We start from the raw sequence: 20,375 nt of genomic DNA on the forward strand, positions 1-20,375 counted from the left end.
ACAGATAACAAGAAAAATTGGAGTAACCACCTGTGTCTTATGGATCACCTTGGAGTAAACTTAGAATTTAACAACAATTCCACCCCCAGAAAGCCTACAAACTCATGGAAACTGAACAGTCAACTACTGAACCACCCCTGTGTCAAGGAAGAAAGAAAGGAAGAAATTAAAGTCTTCCTTGAATTCAATGAAAATGAAGACACAGCATACCCAAACCTATGGGACACATTGAAAGCAGTGCTAAGAGGAAAGTTCATAGCACTAAGTGCGCACATAAAGAAAACGGAGAAAGCTCACATTAGAGACTTAACAGCACACCTGAAAGCTCTAGGGGAAAAAAAAAACAGCAAACTCACCCAGGAGGAGTAGAAGACTGGAAATAATCAAACTGAGGGCTGAAATCAACAAAGTAGAAACACAGAAAACAGTCCAAAGAATCAATGAAACAAAGAGCTCGTTCTTTGAGACAATCATTAGTTTTAAAAATGCACCGCAGTCTTGCCCACCGGCTTATCTTGTGGGGACATTTTCTCAATTGAGGTTCCCTCTTCCTACATGACTTTAACTTGTTTTACGTTCACATAAAATTAGGAGCACAACCTCTATCCATCAAAGGCTTCAATGAAGATAGAAATTAACTTGCCAGTATAAAACTAAATTGGGAATGACACGAATAGGATTCCTTGCTAAAAACAACCACCTAAAGGGGGACCTATGAAGAGTAATCATGCAACATCTTGAGCTCTATGACATGAAGGTGAATATTAAGTTGTAATTCATACTCTAGAAGATTTCAGAGGCATGGGATGTTCATTGACAAAAATCTCAGGGACAGAGAAGGGTCAACCCAAGAGAGTTTAGGTATGACTTAAGAAGCAGAGAAGGAGAAGTTTCTTTGCCAAAGGCCACTGAAGCCCAGGTGACTCTATCATAAGCTCCAGATGCCAGGCATGGAGGAGTTGGTATTTGTTTTATGAGAATAAAGGATTATCTCTTGCTCATAGTACATGTCCTTTACAGTGAACTGCTGTTTTGATCCTCATGTTCTTTTCAAGGAAGTGACATAAGATAAGACCATCCTGATGGTCTAGCTGCACTGAATAAAAACATAGAAGAGCCACGCAGTGGTTTTGAGAGCTTCCATTTAGAACTGATTTATGTGACCTTCCATGTTTCATTTGTCAAAGGCCAAGTAGATCTTGCCTTGGATATAAAAAGAAAAGTACAATATTCTTGTTTTTCTCATTTGAAAAAGGAAAAGAAGTGAATGTAGGTTTGTTTTCTCAGTTAAAAAAACTCTATATTCTTCAACATATATATAGTTGAATATATATTACACATATATATGTATATATATATGTATATATATCATATATAACAGAACAGAAAGTCGAGATCAACTTCCATGTATCCTTCCTCACTTCTAAATAGACTCCTAAGTCATATTCCATGATGGACTTCTGAGGGAGATATCAAATTAGTTAGGGTTGTAAGACTATGTGAACCCAGGGAAAAAGCGAATGTTGGTTCTTTGTCTTTCTTTGCTTTTGAGAAGTTGGAAATATTCAGTGTTTGCCAGTATTATTTAATGTATTCCCATTCCCATACATACTGCCTAAATGTAGCCTCCCAAGTTCTTGTAATGGATAGCATGTATTCCAGAAACAAACAGCCTCAACAAGAAGGGGTCTTTTGGAGGCCAGTAAGATAACTCAGTGGGTAGAAAGCTCTTGCGGAGCAAGTCTAGAGACCTGAGCTCAGTTTATGGAACTGACAGAAAGCTAGAATGAAAGAACTAACTCCCAAAAGCTGTCGCTGACTTCTCTCTATATGCGAGCAGTATTATGTGTATGTATGCATAAGTACATTCACAAATACGCACAGGGATGTCATTCAAATAAACATGCAATACGAATAGTAATAATGAATGAAAGACCTGTTCAAGAACTACAACCTTTGAGACGTTATCCTACAAATGAAAAGAGCAAGTGTTTTTGAGCCACACAGTCATCTGAGGGGTAGCCCTCTTATATTCAGAATTTTACACAGTTCAAAGAATACAGCACAGCACACAGAATTCTGGCATTATCACCAATCTGCCACAAACTGACTCCTCCCATATTGCTTTGGGTAGTCCAAATAACATCTTTAATCCTCATTTTCTTCATCAATGGAACAGCTCTTATTTCACTTCACTGCATTAGTATAGTACATGATTTAAAAAAATGCATGAGAAAGTCTAAACCAGAATAGGGTTTAGATAGTAGCACTTTGTTGGTGGTTTTGATGGTGATCTTTACAATTTTGAAAGGCAACCCAGGAAGATCCTGTATTATATGCATTTTATAAGAAAATGAACGGATAGGCTAGTTAAATGTCACAGTAGAAAAAGGTGCTTGCCACCAAGTGATCACTGCAACTCACAAAGTGAGAGATCAAACTTCCACAAACTGTCCTCTGACCTCCACATCTGGGCTGAGGTGCACATATACATGATGGTACACATGTCCATATTGGCACACATACACATAAATGATAGATGATAGATAGATAGATAGATACATACATAGATAGATAGATAGATAGATAGATAGATAGATAGATAGATAGATAGATAGATAGATAACAAAATGTAAAATTTTTGAGAAGAAGAAACAGAAATTCTACTCAAAAATTGATTTACTCAAAATCACACATCTGGTAATTATCTGCCTTAATAAAGTCACTCTATGTTGTTTAAATTTCCTTGACTTTTGTAAGGAGAATTGCTGATGGTACATGATGCAACAAATCAAAAAAATGTGTGTGTGTCTATGTGTGTGTGTGTGTGTGACCCTAGCATTTGCATGTTAAAACATACCTATTTCTCCCTTACTGCACCTATATACTGAATGAAACAATCAAGCCACTCTGTGCATTGCTAGTATATGAAAAGCCCTAAAGAAATTGGCTTTGAGAACTGTTTGGGCCCATGATAAATTACTCCATCTTGTATAGAATACCAGCTTCCAAGCTGTAGCTAGCCTTGAGTTATTCCACTTCATAAAGCAACAGCCTTGACCTGAGTTACTCCATTCTAAGTACAAGTGCCAAGGCAGAATAACTCTACATCTCGTTTACACAAGTAAATAAGCACCATCTGCCAGCACATCAGGAGACACAACTGATAAATCATTTGTTCCAATAAATAATTACCTTGTGATAAATCGAATCAGATCAGAAACAACATGTTCATGAGCTTACCAATCACACCATATGAAATGTGCCCCAACGTGCAATCTTCAAAGGAGGAGCATCCCAACACTGGAAGGTGGCAAACACACTGACCTGACACCCAGTTACTCATTACAAGACTAATCCAAAGAAACATCCAGAGCAAAAGACCTGTGCTTTACTTCCACCCCTACCTAGGCTCTATCTTCAACAGTCTTTGTTACCCATCATGCACTGCCCGTTCAAAACTGCCTTCCACCTAAACATGTCTTTGGCAACTCTGCTTCTTGAACACCTCTGCACATGCAGACTTCCCCTAATCTGGGTCAATTTTTCGCTACAGTCTGCAGGTCCATCTCTTTGAACTCTGCAACCTTTTTAACATTTTTAATCATTCTGTAACACCACGTATACATACATACATAAATTTATACATATGTGTGTGTTGTATATGCATGTGATATATATTGTATATGTGAAATTGTAATCTTTGCATTAATATTACTGCTTAATATTATAATAAAAGAATTTGTAATATCCAGTGACCATATGTACTAAATGAAATTAAAGAGTTTGTGAATTTGTTGTTATTCAAGGGCAAAAATTAGCCCATCTGTTCTTCTGACACAGCACCCTTGCAACCCACCATTCTTGTCATTGCGACTATTGCACTCCTCTATATGTTACACATGTGTGCATCAATATACAGATGTGTCTGCAGATTTCCAAAGCTAATTTCTTAGGAGAATGAAACCCAGCAATTGTTGTGATTTTCTGCATTTTTAAAGTTTTCATGATGCATATACACTTTAGAATAAAACTAAATATGCATTTGTTTGTGTAACGATCACAGATACGAAGGAGGATACACAGCGCAGATGAAGCTCAGTGGTGGAGCTCTTACCAAGCATGTATGAGGTACCAGAGGCTCCACTACCCAGTGACTCAAAGAAAGGAAGAAAAGAAAAAAATGAAAAAACAGAAAGACATGAGTAAAGAAACTACAGCTTAAAAATGATTACATGCACTTGAATAGTGAGTCAAAATAAGTTCTCCCCCTTTAAATAAAGATTTATTTAATATTTGAGTACTCTAACTGCATGCTCCTTTATGCCAGAAGAGGGCATCAGATCCCACTATAGATAGTTGTGAGCCACCATATGGGTGCTGTCTATTGATCTCAGGACCTTTGAAAGAGCAGCCAGTGCTCTTAACCACTGAGCTAGGTCTCCAGCCCAATCCCGTTCTCCCTTTAGCTGCTTTTCTCAGAGTAATTGATCACAGTGGAATGAAAAGAACCCAAGGTTAATATTATTTATACACTTATCACGTCTAATATTTCTTCACAGCAAATTTAAATTGGTAGTTTAAAATATATAAATATTTAACTTTAAGAACATGAATATAATTCCTAAAGCATGCTGACTTCTGTAACCTACCCTAAATTTTGGTCAATTTAGTCCACTGAAGCTTTCTTTTACATATTCAATTTACAATTTTGCCATCAGTGTGCAACCCCTTGTCACTCAGAACTCATTCTTATCCCATCTCTTGACTCACTGATCTTTAAAATATGCTCTTCGAGTTTGTGCAGATGGTAAGGGAATAATGTTCAAATTTCATCAATCTAAACAGATTATATGATCCTTGTCTGCAGACCAATGTCTGCAACCTCTTTCCCAAGCGTTGATAAGCATTTGCATGCTCTTTGCATGTGCATTTTAAAAAATAAACCAAACTTTGCTAATTAATTCTCTAAGGAAGGGATGTCAAACCAGAAGCATTTTCCCCCCATGTGGACATACCTCCCCATATGTAAAGATATTTCTGGTTGTCACAATTTGGAAGGTACTCTGGCATCCAATGGATAAAGACAAGGACTGGTGCTTATTCCACTACATCTGAAATACCTACTCCCCCTTTGCAAAATAGAAGTACTTATCCAAAGTTGTCAAAACTTCTGAGACCGAGATGCCTTATGCTAATTCCCACCTCCTAGGCTTCTGAGACACAGAGTGTAATCATTGTCTTGCTAGGCAAGGAGTACTACCTCAGGGCCGGAAGTTCTTGGTTCTCACTTAAGTTCTCATAGCTCTGATCAATTCATTTTTTAACACTCAGGCTCTTTCTTGATGTTAAAGATATAGTAACGCTTGCCCTGTTGGTCCCATAATTCCAATAAGATTGAGTGTAAATAACCAAAGTTTATTTAAGAAGTCAAAAAGCCATTAATGTGATCCCAGGGTTCCCTGAGTTCACTGACAATTTGAAGTGAAATTAAATGAAAGTGAAGGAAATCGGACTTAGTTACATGTGATTACTACAACCACGTTCTCCAGATTGTACAGAGCAAGATAATTGCACATAATAATCCTCTGTGCCATTCACATTCTTTGGAAATTACAATAATTTGATTTAGGAGATAAAATCCAAATGGACGTTCATGACAGATGCAGCCTAGATGCCTTTTGTTGGTATCAGATTCTATTTTTGGCTCAAGTCAGGTTCAATCACAAATACTAGAGAAATATGTCTGTCTATTCTTTCTTCCAATGCCTAGTTTCAAATGAAGTAACTAGTTCAGACTTGATGTTTAATGGCTGATGGTTAAATAAATGAATTAATATGAAGAGAAAACACACGCACAGCCATGAAATTAATCAAGATGTGAAACTTCAGATAAGAATTCAAGTCTTTTTATTTCCTTTGTGTACTCTTGATTACTGGTTCATAAGTTATATGCAAAAAATTCTGAACTAACTAATTACTGAAAGTTAACTTTGAATAAATTGTTTTGGGCATCACTTCTAAGTTTAGAAGTGTATTTAGGAGATGATTTTATGAGAATCACAAAAGTTACCAACTATCCTTAGCTAAAAATAGATAGTATTTAAATACTTAACACATTAAAATTAATAATGTAAAAATGAAAACAAGATTTACCATAATCACATTATTGTTCAAACATGGTAAATATTACTCCAACTCATGAAAGACCAGTGTTGAATTTGATCATCTAGAAGGTTCTGTGGAACAAATGAAACTTGCAAGACTTCTATGATTTGAATGGATTGGCTAGGTGGGTAACTGTGCAGAGCAAAATCTAAAATCATTTGTGTGTCATTGACACGGACATTAAATATCTCTGCATGATTGAAAGCTTGATTCTCAAACAGATCTCAAAAATTACATTCTAGTTTTCAATAAAATATTCTAAATGATAAAAGGCATGTATGTCTCATACTATCAGCCTAAGATAATCTTAATCATCTGGAGATAAGGTCCTGGCATATTCTGTAGGGAAGAAAAAGGAGAAAGCAAACCGAAACAAATTAAAATTTCTCTTCTCTTTCTCCCTCTTCCTCCCTCCTGCCCTCCCTCTCTCCCCCCTTCTTTCCCTCTCTCTCCCATCTTTTATTTTCTCCCTCCCTCCACACTCTTTTCCTACTCATCCCTCTACCCCCCCACTCTCTGACTCTACATGTGATGTGAACAACTTCCTCATGACTGTCATGATTTCCCTCCCTGTAACAATGGACTAGACCCTCAAACTGTAAGCTAAAATAAATCTGTCTACCTTAAATTATTTTGTCATAGCAACAAGAAAAGTAATTCACTCAAGGCTTAAAGAAAACCACCAAATGCTTAACTCTTGCACCCCAGATGAAGTATAATTTCCTCTATTTGTATCAGAACCGCAGCATTTAAAAGGACTACAACAATTCACATACCTTTGGATCTTACATCTCTTCCAACTCTGACCTGGTGAGCCTTACCAGCATCTTGTAAGGTCAGGGCTCATGTCTAAATGTATATACATTTATGATATTTATAAGCATTTTTGATAATGCATGAGGATATTCTGACCTGAGCAAATTAATAGCATTATTGACTATATTCTTCTGTACTTTATTTGGCTATTATGCTTTCCAAATGTCCCATATCGATCTAGATCATGCTAATTTACAGATTTTTTTTTTCCTTTTACCTTCCTGGTATTCACTCCAGACACACACTACAATTGTTTCATTCATTCTTCTGGTAATGAATAGTAAAACTATCTTCAAGTTTCATTAGGATGTTTTGTTACTGTTTTGTTCTGTATAAAAATAAGCCAGATTTTTGTGCATGTGCAACAAATATGAATAAGATATTATTAGAAATATAATTAATCAATTATAAAACATAAGTATCCTCAATCATACATGATATTGAATAATTTCTGTCCAAAATGGTGAAACCAAGGAAATGTCACCAGGGAACATGTGTGTTTGTCTTGCTTCACATTTTTGCCAGCACCCGTATGAGCAGATGTTTTCATTTTCTATGGAATGGGTTCAACAGCTCATGTTTTCTTACTGAGATTAGAAAACTTTTGGTTTATGTATTGGCCATCACAGTTTCTCTTCTGTGAATCTCAGGACGATCTCCTCCATCTCACCCATCTGCTTTTATTTTTCTTATTGTTCTTTGTATTGAATACCAATCTATTGCTTGAAAAGTAAATAATGTCATCGAACTCATTGGTCACCTTTGCCCTTTTCTAAGGAACTTTCTCAGCTTTCTGCAAGTGTAGAGAAACTTTCTACCAGGGAAAACAAATGAAGAACTCAGGAGCAATTGCTGGGAGAAAAGGAGAAACATATTGACCTAACACTTTTGAGCAGCTACCTACAATGGTACTTCCCAAATTCTGGATCAAGTTGCTTAGGCAGAGAACTGGCGAGGAAGATGCAAAAGCTTCCTCATCGGGGATGGCTGCAAGATGAAAAACCTGCAGAAGAGTAAGCCGACTATAGATTTAACCTCTGCCTGCACTGCTGTAGAGTTTGATGTTTGTCTGACACCTCAACCTTGCCGTGAAGCAAGAGTTAGGCACCTACGAAAGGCTGCTGCAGACATACTCATCAGAATTCCCAAGTTGAGTTCACCTCAGCAAAGTATAGAGCTATGTAACTGGGGATTGTTGACCACCAAATCATAGGATATATACTGGATGTTTACATACCCTCAGGGGAAGATGGGCAAATGCATACATTACACAGGAGTCAAGTCAATGAGGTTTGCCAGCCACACAGATAACACCATCTTTGATGGACGCCAACACTCACATGCTACCAGAGACACTCAGATGCCACCTTAATAGGTGAGAAATCCAACATTCAAACTTTTTCCTGATTCCAGAACCTGTGTGCTGTGTAATCAGTCCCTTTATGAATGTTCCCATTTAATACCATCACCAGTTCATAGTAGAGGAAGTCCCAGAAGCTTCCCTTCTGCTCAGTGGAGCTTTGCTTTCTGTCATTAACAGAGAACGTGGAGCAAAGGCATATGGGAAATTCCTTTGGTCACATCCTTTGAGCATCTCGTTAGCATGTAGAATGCCTTTCAGAACAGAAAGCATCTCACTTTCCTACACAGGACCCCAGAGGAGTTCAGCAACACTGTAAGAAACTACACGTGACAATCGTGCCTAGTTCCACATCCTCACATTGGGGAAACCCTCTAATTGCATATGTGACACTTTTGCTAATATCAGAAGATGTGGCTAGAAAGAAATGGTGCCACACACTTTCCCTTATAAACTGAAGGTTGGCAGAGCCAAGAATTTAACCCCATCACCTTGCTAAAAATTGAAATTGTCATAGAACTTTGACAACAAATTGTTTCAGGGTAGATGCGCATGGATCAGTGAGAAGCTGTTCATCTTTGTACTTAATCTTACAAAGATGCAAAGATGCTGCCCCTCCATCCCACCACTAATTCCACTACCTGCTCCACCAGGATTCCAGCTAGGCACTCTCACATATGTTATCTGATTTACTATGGTAAGGGATCTAAGAGTCCTAAGTACTGTCACTTGCTTTCTCCCAAGACAATTTGCTCACCAGCCAGCCTGCCATTTGTAGAAGCAATAGACAAAAAACCTCTCCAGATGGCTTGGGGATCTGAGAAAAGAGGAAGTGTTTTCACACAATATGTTCTGTTGGGTTACTGTCGGCAGAGGCACTGAAGCAAGGTGACTGAGATGCCAGAGAGTGTGGAGTTGTGACATGTTCCATTTGCTTGTGGCAAACAATTTGTCCCAAACCACAGCTACAGCCCCGAGAGTCAGAATCACTCCTCCTTCACTAAATGATGCCCTGCGTTCTGTAGAGCACAGAGCTATGTACCGAGGCTGTGTGGTGTTGATAAAGTGCGCTGCTCTGCTGTGAGAAGACGTGTGAGCCTGGTACAGAGAGCACCTATTGAACAATGCAATTCATGGCAATAAAAAGAACAACAGAATGGATAGGAATCTCAAAGCAGGTGCAATTACATGCATTTTTATATCCATCTCTTAAAGTTTAATGTTATTTATGGACTCCTGGATAATCCAGGCTTCACAACAATTGCAAAAAAAGGGAGCAATTTTAGCATTTTCAAAAACCCATGGTCTCCCAGAAATGGAATGGTGGTTAAGAGACTAGACTTGGAAAGTGCATCTATAGTTACCACCCTGAAGACAACAATACTATTAATTGATGTGTGTGTGTATAAAAAAGCCATAAAGGCCCAGGCTGATGAAGACAAGAGAAATTTAACTCATAAGTTTTTATTTACCATTTAAGTTTTCTTTCTGAAGCCCTTACACACTCCTCTGCCTAATGAATTCCCAGTCCTGAAGCCCCCAGTCATTTACCCAATGACCAAAAATATTAGGTAACTCTTTTGTTCTTATCTCTCCAGACCCTATCAATTTCTCAACCTCTTGACATCCGGTATCATACAGAAAATACATTTTTCATTTGTTCATTTATTCTTTTGTCCTACCTCATGCTTAGAGTGGGGACCCCTTGACCCACAGGAACACCATAGCTTAGCCTTTCTATTCTTCAGCTTCTTCATCTACAAAAGATATAAATAATCTTGTTAATTATCTACTCTTGAGATTATTGTAAGGGAGTTGCAAGTGTATGTGTGAGTAGAGTGCTTTTACAGTGTGCCCAAGGCCCTGGATGTAATCGCCAGGACCACATAAGTGGATGAACCACTCATCCCAGCACTCAGAATGTGAAGGCAAAAGGGTCAGGATTCAATGTCATAGATATACAAGTTATCTATATAACTTAGGAGCCAAGCCTGGGATATATGACATTCTGTCTCAAACAAATAAAGGTTGCAGTCAGAGTTCAATATGAGTTTGACATGAACTCTGTGAATACAGCACCTGCTATATAGTAACCTTAGAACTCAAGCCATCACCCTCATTGTTGTTCAACAGCTACTGTTTAAACATCTACCAGGTATCCAGCAAGACTCCTCGTATAAAGTTGTAAGGTTGACTTGGACAGGATTGTCTTGGTCCTTTCCCTGACTTGGAGAAAGTTAGATAACAGAAATATAAAGGTAATATTTTTCTTGGCAAATTTACTCCAGTTAATTAATGGAATGAATATATATGGGTAGCTTGATATTCTTAGTGGTCGTTGGAAATATAAAGCTTTATGGGTAGTGGGTACATACAGAAAAGCCTGACATATTTGTTCCTTGCATAAGCTAAATATATGCTTTATTCATGGTAGTTCTCCCTCTCTCTCCACATTTTTACCCTTTCTCATCTTAAACTTGATACCCATGATTCAGAATCACAAAGTAGGTTTGGTTTCATTATGCACCATCAGCATCTCACCTATTTTTTAAAATTTATTTCTTTTAAAAAGAAAACAAACTATTTTTCATTAACATACCAATCCAAGTTCCCACTCCCTCCTCTCCTCCCATTTCCTCCACATACCCTCCCATCCCATCTACATCCAGTCCTCAGAGAGGGTAAGGCACATTGATTTGTGGAAGGTTAAAGGCCCTCTCCACTATATCTAGGCTGAGCAAGGTATCCATCCAAAGATGTTCCCCTAAAGTCAATACATGCAGTAGGGATAAATCCTGGTGCCACTGCTAGTGGCCCCTCTGTCTGCCCCAGCCATACAACTGTCAACCACATTCAGAGTGACTAGTTTGGTCCTATGTTTGTTCCTTTCCAGTCCGGCTGGAGTTGGAGAGCTCCCATTAGCTCAGGTAGACTGTCTCAGTGGGTGTACCCACAATGGTCTTGACCTCCCTGCTCACACTTTCATTCCTCCTACTCTTCAACTGGACTTTGAGAGTTCAGTCCAGTAATCCAATGTGGGTCTCTGCCTCTGTTTCCATCAGATGCATGGTTAAGGTTCTATGGCAATATTTAAGATATTCATCAGTCAGACTACAGGGCAATTCAAGATCAGGTCCCCTCTCCTCTATTGCTTCGGGTCATCCTTGTGGATTCCTAGGAATTTCTCTAGATTCAGGTTTCTGCTAATCCTATAATGGCTCCCTCAATCAAGATAATCTCTTTCCTTGCTCTCATCTCTGTCCTTCCTCCATCTCAAGTATCCCATTCCCTCAAGTTCTCCTCAGCCTCCCCTTTTCTCCTTCTTTTCCCCTTCCACTCTCCCTTCTTCCCCCACCTCCATCACCCAATTTTGTCAGGCAATCTTGTCCATTTCCACTTTCCAGGTAGATCTATGTATGTTTTCCATAGGGTTTACCTTGTTACTTAACTTCTCTAAGATCGTGAACTACAAGCTCCATTTCCTTTGTTTAGAGCTAGTATCCACTTATGAGTGAGCACATATACCACATTCATGTTTTGGGGTCTGGGTTACCTCACTCAGGATAGTGTTTTCTATCCATTTGTATGCAAAATTCAAGATGCCGTTGTTTTTTCAGAGCTGAGTAGTACTCTAATGTGTAAATGTCCTACATTTTCTTCATCCACTCTTCGGTTGAGTGGCATCTATGTTGTTTCCAAGTGCTGATTTTTACAAATAATGCTGCTATGAACATTGTTGAACAAATGTCCTTGTAGTATGATTGAGCATCTTTTGGGTATCTGCCCAAGAATGGTATTTCTGGGTCCTGAGGTAGGTTAATTCTCAATTTTCTGAGAAACTGCCATATTGATTTCCAAAGTGGTTGTACAAGTTTGCATTCCCACCAGCAATGGATGAGTGTTCCCCTTACTCCACATCGTCTCCAGCATAAGCTACCATTGGTGTTTTTGATCTTATCAATTCTGACAGGTGTAAGATGGTATCTCAGAGCTGTTTTTATTTACACTTCCCTGATAGCTAAGGATGTTAAACATTTCCCTAAGTATCTTTTGGCCATTTGAGATTCTTCTGTTGAGAATTTTCTGTTTAGCTCTGTACCCCATTTTTAATTGGGTTATTTAGAATTTTGATGTCTAATTACTTGAGTTGTTTGTATATTTTGGAGATGAGTCCTTTGTCTGATGTGGGATTGGTGAAGATCTTTTCCCATTCAGTAGGCTGCCTTTTTGTCTTATTGACTGTATCCTTTGCTTTACAGAAGCTTCTTGGATTCAGGAGGTCCCATTTATTTATTGTTGTTCTCAGTGTCTATGCTACTAGGGTTATATTTAGGACGTGTCCTCCTGTGTCCATGCATTGAAGACTACTTCCCACTTTGACTTCTATCAGGCTCAGTGTGGTCAGATTTATATTAAGGACTTTAATCCATTTGGACTTGAGTTTTGTGCATGGAGATAGAAATGAATCTATTTTCATTCTTCTACATGTTGACATCCAGTAGTTCCAGCACCATTTGTTGAAGATAACTTTCTTTTGTTTTCATTGTATAATTTTAGTTTCTTTGTCAAAAATCAGCTGTTCATAGGTGTGTGAACTAATATTCTGGTATTTGATTCAATTCCATTAATCAACCTCTGTGTTTTTATGCCAGTACCAAGCTGTTTTTTCATTACTGTAGCTCTGTAATAGTGCTTGATGTCAGGGATGGTGATGCCTCCAAAAGTTCCTTTATTGTACAGGATTGTTTTGACTATCCTGGGTTTGCTTTTTGGGGGGGTTTATTTTTGTTTTTCTCTTTCCATATGAAGTTGAGTTTTGTTCTTTTAAGATCTGTGAAGAATTGTGTTGGGATTTTGATGGGCATTGAATGTATATATTGCTTTTGGTAGGATTGCCATTTTTACTATGTTGATCCTTTTTATCCAAGGGCATGGGAGATCTTTCCATTTTCTGGTATGTTCTTCAGTTTCTTTCTTCAAAGACTTAAAATTCTTGTCAAATAGATCTTTCACTTCTTTAGTTAGTGTTACCCCAAGATATTTTAAGTTATTTGTGGCTAATGTGAAAGGTGATGTTTCTCTGATTTCCCTCTCAGCTTCTTTGTCATTTGTGTATAGGAAGGCTACTGATTTTTTTAGTTGATCTTGTATCCTGCCACATCATTGAAGGTATTTATCAGCTGTAGGAATTCTCTGGTAGTTTTGGGCATTACTTATATATACTGTCATATCATCTGCAAATAATGAACATTTGACTTTTTCCTCTCCAATTTGAATCCCCTTGATTTCCTTTTATTGTCTTATTGCTATAGCCAAAACTTCAAAAACCATGTTGAAGAGATATGGAGACAGTGGACAGCCTTGTCTTGTTCCTAATTTTAGTGGAATCGCTTTGAGTTTCTCTCCATTTAATTTTATGTTGGCTGTTGGCTTGCTCTATATTCCTTTTATTATATTTAGATACATTCCTTATATCCCTGATCTCTCCAAGGCCTTTATCATGAAGGGGTGTTGGATTTTGTTGAATGCTTTTTTTTTAGCATATAATGAATTGATCATATGGGTTTTTTTCTTTCAGTTTATTTATATGATGGATTACATTGATAGATTTTTGTATGTTGAACCAGCCCTGCATCTCTGGGATGAAACCGACTTGATCATGGTAGATGATTTTTTTATATGTTCTTGAATTTAGTTTTTCAGTATTTTATTGAGTATTTTTGCATCGATGTTTGTGAGTGAGATTGGTCTGTAATTCTCTTTCTTGGTTGAGTCTTTGTGTGGTTTTGGTATCAGGGTAACTATAGCCTCATCAAAAGAGTTTGGCAATGTTCCTTTTGTTTCTATTATGTAGGACACATATCGGGGGTTTGAATGAGACTATGCCCCGCAGGTTCACATATTTTCATACTTACTCTCCATGTGGCGGTGCTTTTGGTGGAGTTTTAAGAGGTACGTCTTTTTGGAAGGAATATGTCATTGGAGATGGGTTTTGAGGGCTTGAAAACCCTTGCCACTTCCACTTGCTTTCTCTCTTCTTGTGCTGCAGGCTTTTAAAGATGTAAGCTCTAAACTTCCTGATTTAGGTGTCATTCTTCGACTTGGCCATCATGGACTCTCACCTTTCTGGAACAGTAAACCCAAATAAACTCTATAACTTATCTTGATTGTGACATTTTATCATAGCCAGAAAAAAGTTGTGCAATACAGTTGTGATGGTATTTTCCTCAGCAAATGTATGTGGAAGATAGAAAAATAATTGAGCAAGGGAAGAGGGTAAAAAGAGAGGGAATGGGCACAAATTAAATACCAACTAAGATCTGAAACATTTACTTACTTATTGTGCAAGGCCATCCCCCAATAAACCAAATATAGAACTATAACTGCTTCTCAAAAAGTAAATGAAATTTAGAGAAATTAGCCATTTTACGGTAATTTATCATATACACAAAAGCAGGTCCTCAAGACCCCAGTGGCATCAAATGGGCACATCACATTTTAATCTTGGTTGTGGAATATTTAACTATGTGTTATATTTATTTAAGATGCAGAATATTACTTTAACTATGTGAAGGTGTGTTACATTTGTTTCACCTTGCCTGACTGAGGCACCTAAGTGGTGTAATAAAAAAAAAAGTCAAATATCCCATACCTAGGCAGGAAAGAATAAGTAGGAGGAGTAATCTAGGCTATAGAGTAGAGAAGGAGGAGGAGGAGAGAATAAGGAAGGAAGAGAGGGACATGCCCTAGGGCCAGAAGCCAGGCAGTCACTAGTCACACATGAGAAGCAGTGAAAGTAAAATATACAAAAGGAAAGAAAGGCAAAACGTAGATAAAGAGAAACAGTTTAAGTTATAAGAACTAGCAAAAAAGAAAAAGAAAAAAAAAACACTGAGCATTCTTAGCTAATATTAAATCTCTGTGTCATGATTTGGGAGCTGGTTGGTGGCCCAAAAGCTTTTTACACATTTCAATCAGGATATCTGTTCTCTGTTCTCAGGCATGTGATTATGATTTTTTTTTTTGATTTTCGTGACAGGGTTTCTCCGTAGTTTTTGGTGCCTGACCTGGAACTAGCTCTTGTAGACCAGGCTGGCCTCGAACTCACAGGGATCCACCTGGCTCTGCCTCCCGAGTGCTGGGATTAAAGGCGTGCGCCACCACCGCCCGGCTTATGATATTTATTTTTAAAATATCCTAAGCTATACTGGTCAAGTAGATTCTGTTGCTATCTGCCCATTGAAACCCCGAAAGAGATACTGGACAACTTGATTCTGCCCATTTCTGGCTCTCACCAGCTATACAGCCACTAGTACCATCCTGTTCGCTGTCTCTCCGCTCGGGAAATGCAACAGCAAAATCTCCATGATTTCTAAGGTTCTTTTCTGCTCAGACGTTTTATGATGATTCTTTCCGCACAAAGATCACTGCTGGCAAATACAGAGCAAAGACAGAGCACATATGTAGGAGAGTTACTCCGTTTATATTAAATTCCACATTCCTGCAGGGCTATGTAATGTCTGTTGCCCTTCAGTCGACTCCGTACACCAATGTTTGTTTACAGTCATCGGAGCACGAACGGCTATTTTTAAACCTGGCTTTTCATGTAAGAAGGTTGAAACTCAAACTGAATTTGATTTGTTGAAGAACTCAAATCCTCAGGATTATGGCAGGAAGAAAGAGAAATGTAAGTCACTTTAATTACCCTTTGGCTCTTCCCCTCCGACTCCCATCCCATGTCTCTCTTAACAAAGATGCCATTGGTTAAGCTGATTGTATCCAGGGCAAAAAAAATCTTTACACTGGCTGCTGATAACCAAGGGTCTTTGGGTTGTTTACTTTACATTTTCTTTGGAAACAACAGGAAGGAAATCTTTTAACAGGCAGCTGGCTGGGGAGGCAGAAAATCTAAGGATTTGTACAACTGCCTGGAGTGAAGAATCTAGAAGTTTTATCCTTCTGAGATTTTAAATTATGTTCTCTTTTTAGCAAATACAGGCTTTGAAGTCACACAGATGTCAATCCCCAACTTACTAGTAAGCTGGCAGAAAGCCTGGCTCACTCTGTCACTAACATGGGCTTTTTCTGAACTTCCTTCTTAACCTGGAACCTGTTCTGTGGACTCCAGCATGCAACATCAGAAGGGTACTGGATAAATTAACTTTTCATGTTCCCAGACCTAGGTAGATTCCACACAAGCATAACATATCTTCCAACCCTCTCTCTCTCTCTCTCTCTCTCTCTCTCTCTCTCTCTCTCTCTCTCTCTCTCTCTTTCTCCTTCCTCCTTTCCCTCTTCCTTCCCTTCCTTGCTCTTCCCCTCCCTCCGACACACAACTTCAAAATATCTTCCCAACCCATGGAGCTACGACGGAGACTTGAAAACAAGTGGCCCAGCTAAGAGATCTTACCAAGTGGTTTTTAGCAAGGGTTCCTTTCCTGAATGGCAAGTGTAAAGGGTGGGTCGAAAATGAACACTTCCCAATGCTGAAGAAAGTCAGACATCCGGAGGCACTGAAATTTCTCAACAGATTCGTCCTTTGTCCATGCCAAAGGTCACCCTGAGTGAAAGCTCATTCATTGCTTGTCAGACATTACCTCTCAGTGGTTAACGGCTTCTTGCAGACTTCCGTTTTCTTTAGTACTCTGACAGTGTTCTCTTCACTCACAATATACAGAGATAGTATACGTGTCTCTCAGCAATGGCTAGCTTCGATCATCAACCCAACACAGCTTAGAATCATTCAGAAAGAAAGCCTCAAATGAAGGATTGCTTCTATCAGGTTGGCCCGTGGGCATGAATACGAAGGATTGTCCTAATTAGCTTAATGGATGTGAGAAAAGACCTAGCCCATTGTGGACAGCACTATCCCAAGGCAGTGGGTCCCAGGAAGATTATGGAAGAGTGGAGAAAGCAAGCAAGCAGGCCTGGCCTGTGTGCATTCATTTCTTTCTGCTCTCAGCTGTGGACGTGTTGTGCCCAGCTGTTTGAAGTTCCTGCCTTAACCCCCCACACAAGGATGGACTCTAGGAACTGTAAACTGTAATATTCCCTTTTTTTCCCTAAGTAGGTTTCTGTCAGGGTGTTTTATGACAGCAACAGAAATGAAGCTAGGGTAACCCCCTTGAAAAACCTTTTAGAAAGACAGCCAGTAGGGCAGGTCCATGGGCAAAAGCCCTTACCACTGAGCCTGAGTTCCTGAGTTGTGTCTGGGGATGCCCATGATTCAAAGGAAGAACTGATTCAAGCAAGTTGTCCTCTGTCCTTCACGGATGCTCCACTGCACAGCATGTGCGAGCGTTTTCACAAGACACACAAGTAAACAAAGGTGGGGGGGTTGGTAATTGTTAACAAGAATGTTCCAATTAAATATCTCGTGGGTAATTTATTTCAATTTACAATTGTTGTTGTTGTTCCTGTGTGCAAGAAAGTCATTGCTGGTGTACTATCTCCATAGAGGGCGATTGAGATAAGCTGGGGTAGCCTGCGCTGTAAATTGAAAGCTTACTCCAGGTAGTACTAATGCATGGCCAAGTTCAGGAATTTTGGCAATATTTATCTCACCATGAGATAATTACCCAACTCTAGGGAGAGAGTACTATAGCCCTTTATATCCAATCCAGACTTGTTTTATTCATAGCTCTTCAAAGATAAAGGCAGGTGGGGTGACTTAATAAAATATTACTGAACTAGCCACCATTTGGTGTGAACTACCACGCAATAATTTGACTTTGCTGGGTGCTGAGAGTCGGTATGAATAATTGCATCTTACTACAGTACAAGGTAGGAGAAAGGATTTGCCCTCCAGTTCTGTGTTTTACAGAGCTGCAAAATCAAAACGAAAGTTACACAGGCAGCAAGGGGAGGACAGGAGCCTACAACAGAAAGCTGCTTTCTGTGATGGTTTGATTATTACTACTAACTGATCGTCTTGTGACCAGTCAAACTGGGAGAATATAAAGTGGTTGGTACATTTAGTAGAACTAGTGCCACTGAGAAAGTTTGTCTAATCTGAGCAAGGAATGTCAGAGTTGGTATACAGTTGGTGTGCAATTGTAGTTATATGGATGATTATTAGAAATATGGTGCCCAAGGGCTGCTTATCTCTTAGCTTTCTTCTCTGAGGCTTAGATCGATGATAGTCAGGTGTGGATGGTTAGTGATTCTATCATCCCTTCTCATTCTTCCATTCATTCCATCTGGTTAAAAGGGTACTTAGAATCAAAGATTTTCATGATACCTAACCATTGCACATTATCTGTATATACAAATAAATATCTTATTTGTGCTAGCATATGATTATCAGAATGCCTGAGCTACATGGTATCAGAAGTTCTACATCAACTACAATCGTAAATCTCCAACTTCTTTCTAGCTTTGGCCAGACAGCCTTCCACTGAGGTACATCAAGCACTTATCAATTATATTCAGTTTAATTTCAATTGCTATTTTTTCCCTTATGTAGAATCCTGTGGGTGAAATGGCAATTGGTTGGTGTGATTTTCAAACAGTTGGGTCAGTGACCATAGTAGGATTGAAATCTTGCTTCTACAGGTTGACATCCAGTTATGCCAGCACCATTTGTTAAAGATGCTTTCTTTCTTCCATTGCATAATTTTAGCTCCTTTGTCGAAAATCAGGTGTTCATAGGTTGTGGATTGATATCTGGGTTTTCGATTCAATTCCATTGGTCAACATCTCTGTTTTTGTGCCAATACCAAGCAGTTTTCATTACTGTAGCTCTGTAATAGAGTTTGAAGTCAGGGATGGTACTCCAGAAGTACTTTTATTGTATAGGATTGTTTTGGCTATCCTGGGTTTTTTGTTTTGCCATATAAACTTTATTATTGTTCTCTCAAGGTCTGTGAAGCATTTTGTTGGAATTTTGATGGGGATTGCATTGAATCTATAGATTGATTTTGGTAGAATTGCCATTTTTACTATGTTGATCCTCCCAATCTAAGAGCATGGGAGATTCTTCCATTTTCTGGTATCCTCTTCAATTTCTTTCTTCAAAATCTTAAAGTTCTTGTCAAATAGATGTTTCACTTCCTTGGTTAGAGTTACCCCAAGATACTTTATGCTATTTGTGGCTATCGTGAAAGGTAATGTTTCTCTGATTTCCCTCTCTGTATCTTTGTTCTTTGTGTATAGGAGGGCCACTGATTTTTTGGAGATGATCTTGTATCCTGCCACAGTACTAAAGGTGTCGATCAGCTGTAGGAGTTCTCTGGTAGAGTTTTTGGGGTCACTTATGTACAATAGATCCATATCTATCACCATGCACAAAACTCAAGTCCAAATGGATTAAAGACCTCTATATTAATCTGACCACATTGAACCTGATAGAAGAGAAAGTGAGAAGTAGTCTACAAGGCATGGGCACAGGAGAGCACTTCCTAGGTAAAACCCCAGTAGCTCAGACAATAAGAAAATCAATGAATAAATGGGACCTCCTGAAACTGAGAAGCTTCTGTAAAGCAAAGGACACTGTCAGTAAGACAAACAGGCAACCTACTGATTGGGAGAAGATCTTCACCAACCCCTCATCAGACAAAGGTCTGATCTCCAAAATATACAAAGAACTCAAGAAACTAGACACTAAAACTCTAATTAACCCAATTAAAAAATGGGGTACTGAACTGAACAGAGAATTCTCAACAGAAGACATTCAAATGGCCAAAAGACACTTAAGGTAATGTTCAACTTCCTTAGCAATCAGGGAAATTCAAATCAAAACAACTATGAGATACCATCTTACACCTGTCAGAATAGCTAAAATCAAAAACACCAGTGACAGCCTTTGCTGGAGAGGATGTGAAGTAAGGGGAACACTCATGCATTGTTGGTGGGAATGCAAACTTGTGCAGCCACTTTGGAAATCAGTGTGGCGGTTTCTCAGGAAATCTTGCCCTGCAACTATGCTGTAAATATTTAATAGTATTTACTATATTTATGGGAGCCATGCTAGATGCCTATGACTTAATACAAGCCAGGCAAAATTTTTATCTTTTAAGGAATTGAAAATGGA

At 38.7% G+C, this 20,375-nt stretch overlaps 1 long non-coding RNA gene across 1 annotated transcript in view; it reads right to left on the reverse strand.

Annotated features, from left to right (window-relative positions):
• The window catches only part of LOC125415137 (uncharacterized), a 101,774-nt gene that overhangs the window by 75,024 nt on the left and 6,375 nt on the right, over nt 1-20,375 (reverse strand). The window contains exon 2 of the long non-coding RNA XR_007236533.3: nt 10,027-10,101. This is a non-coding gene — a long non-coding RNA (uncharacterized LOC125415137). The remainder of the gene's footprint in view (nt 1-10,026; nt 10,102-20,375) is intronic.

This window comes from Myodes glareolus, chromosome 19 (assembly GCF_982192425.1).
Source record: "Myodes glareolus chromosome 19, mMyoGla1.1, whole genome shotgun sequence".
NCBI classification, from domain to species: Eukaryota; Metazoa; Chordata; class Mammalia; order Rodentia; family Cricetidae; genus Myodes; species Myodes glareolus.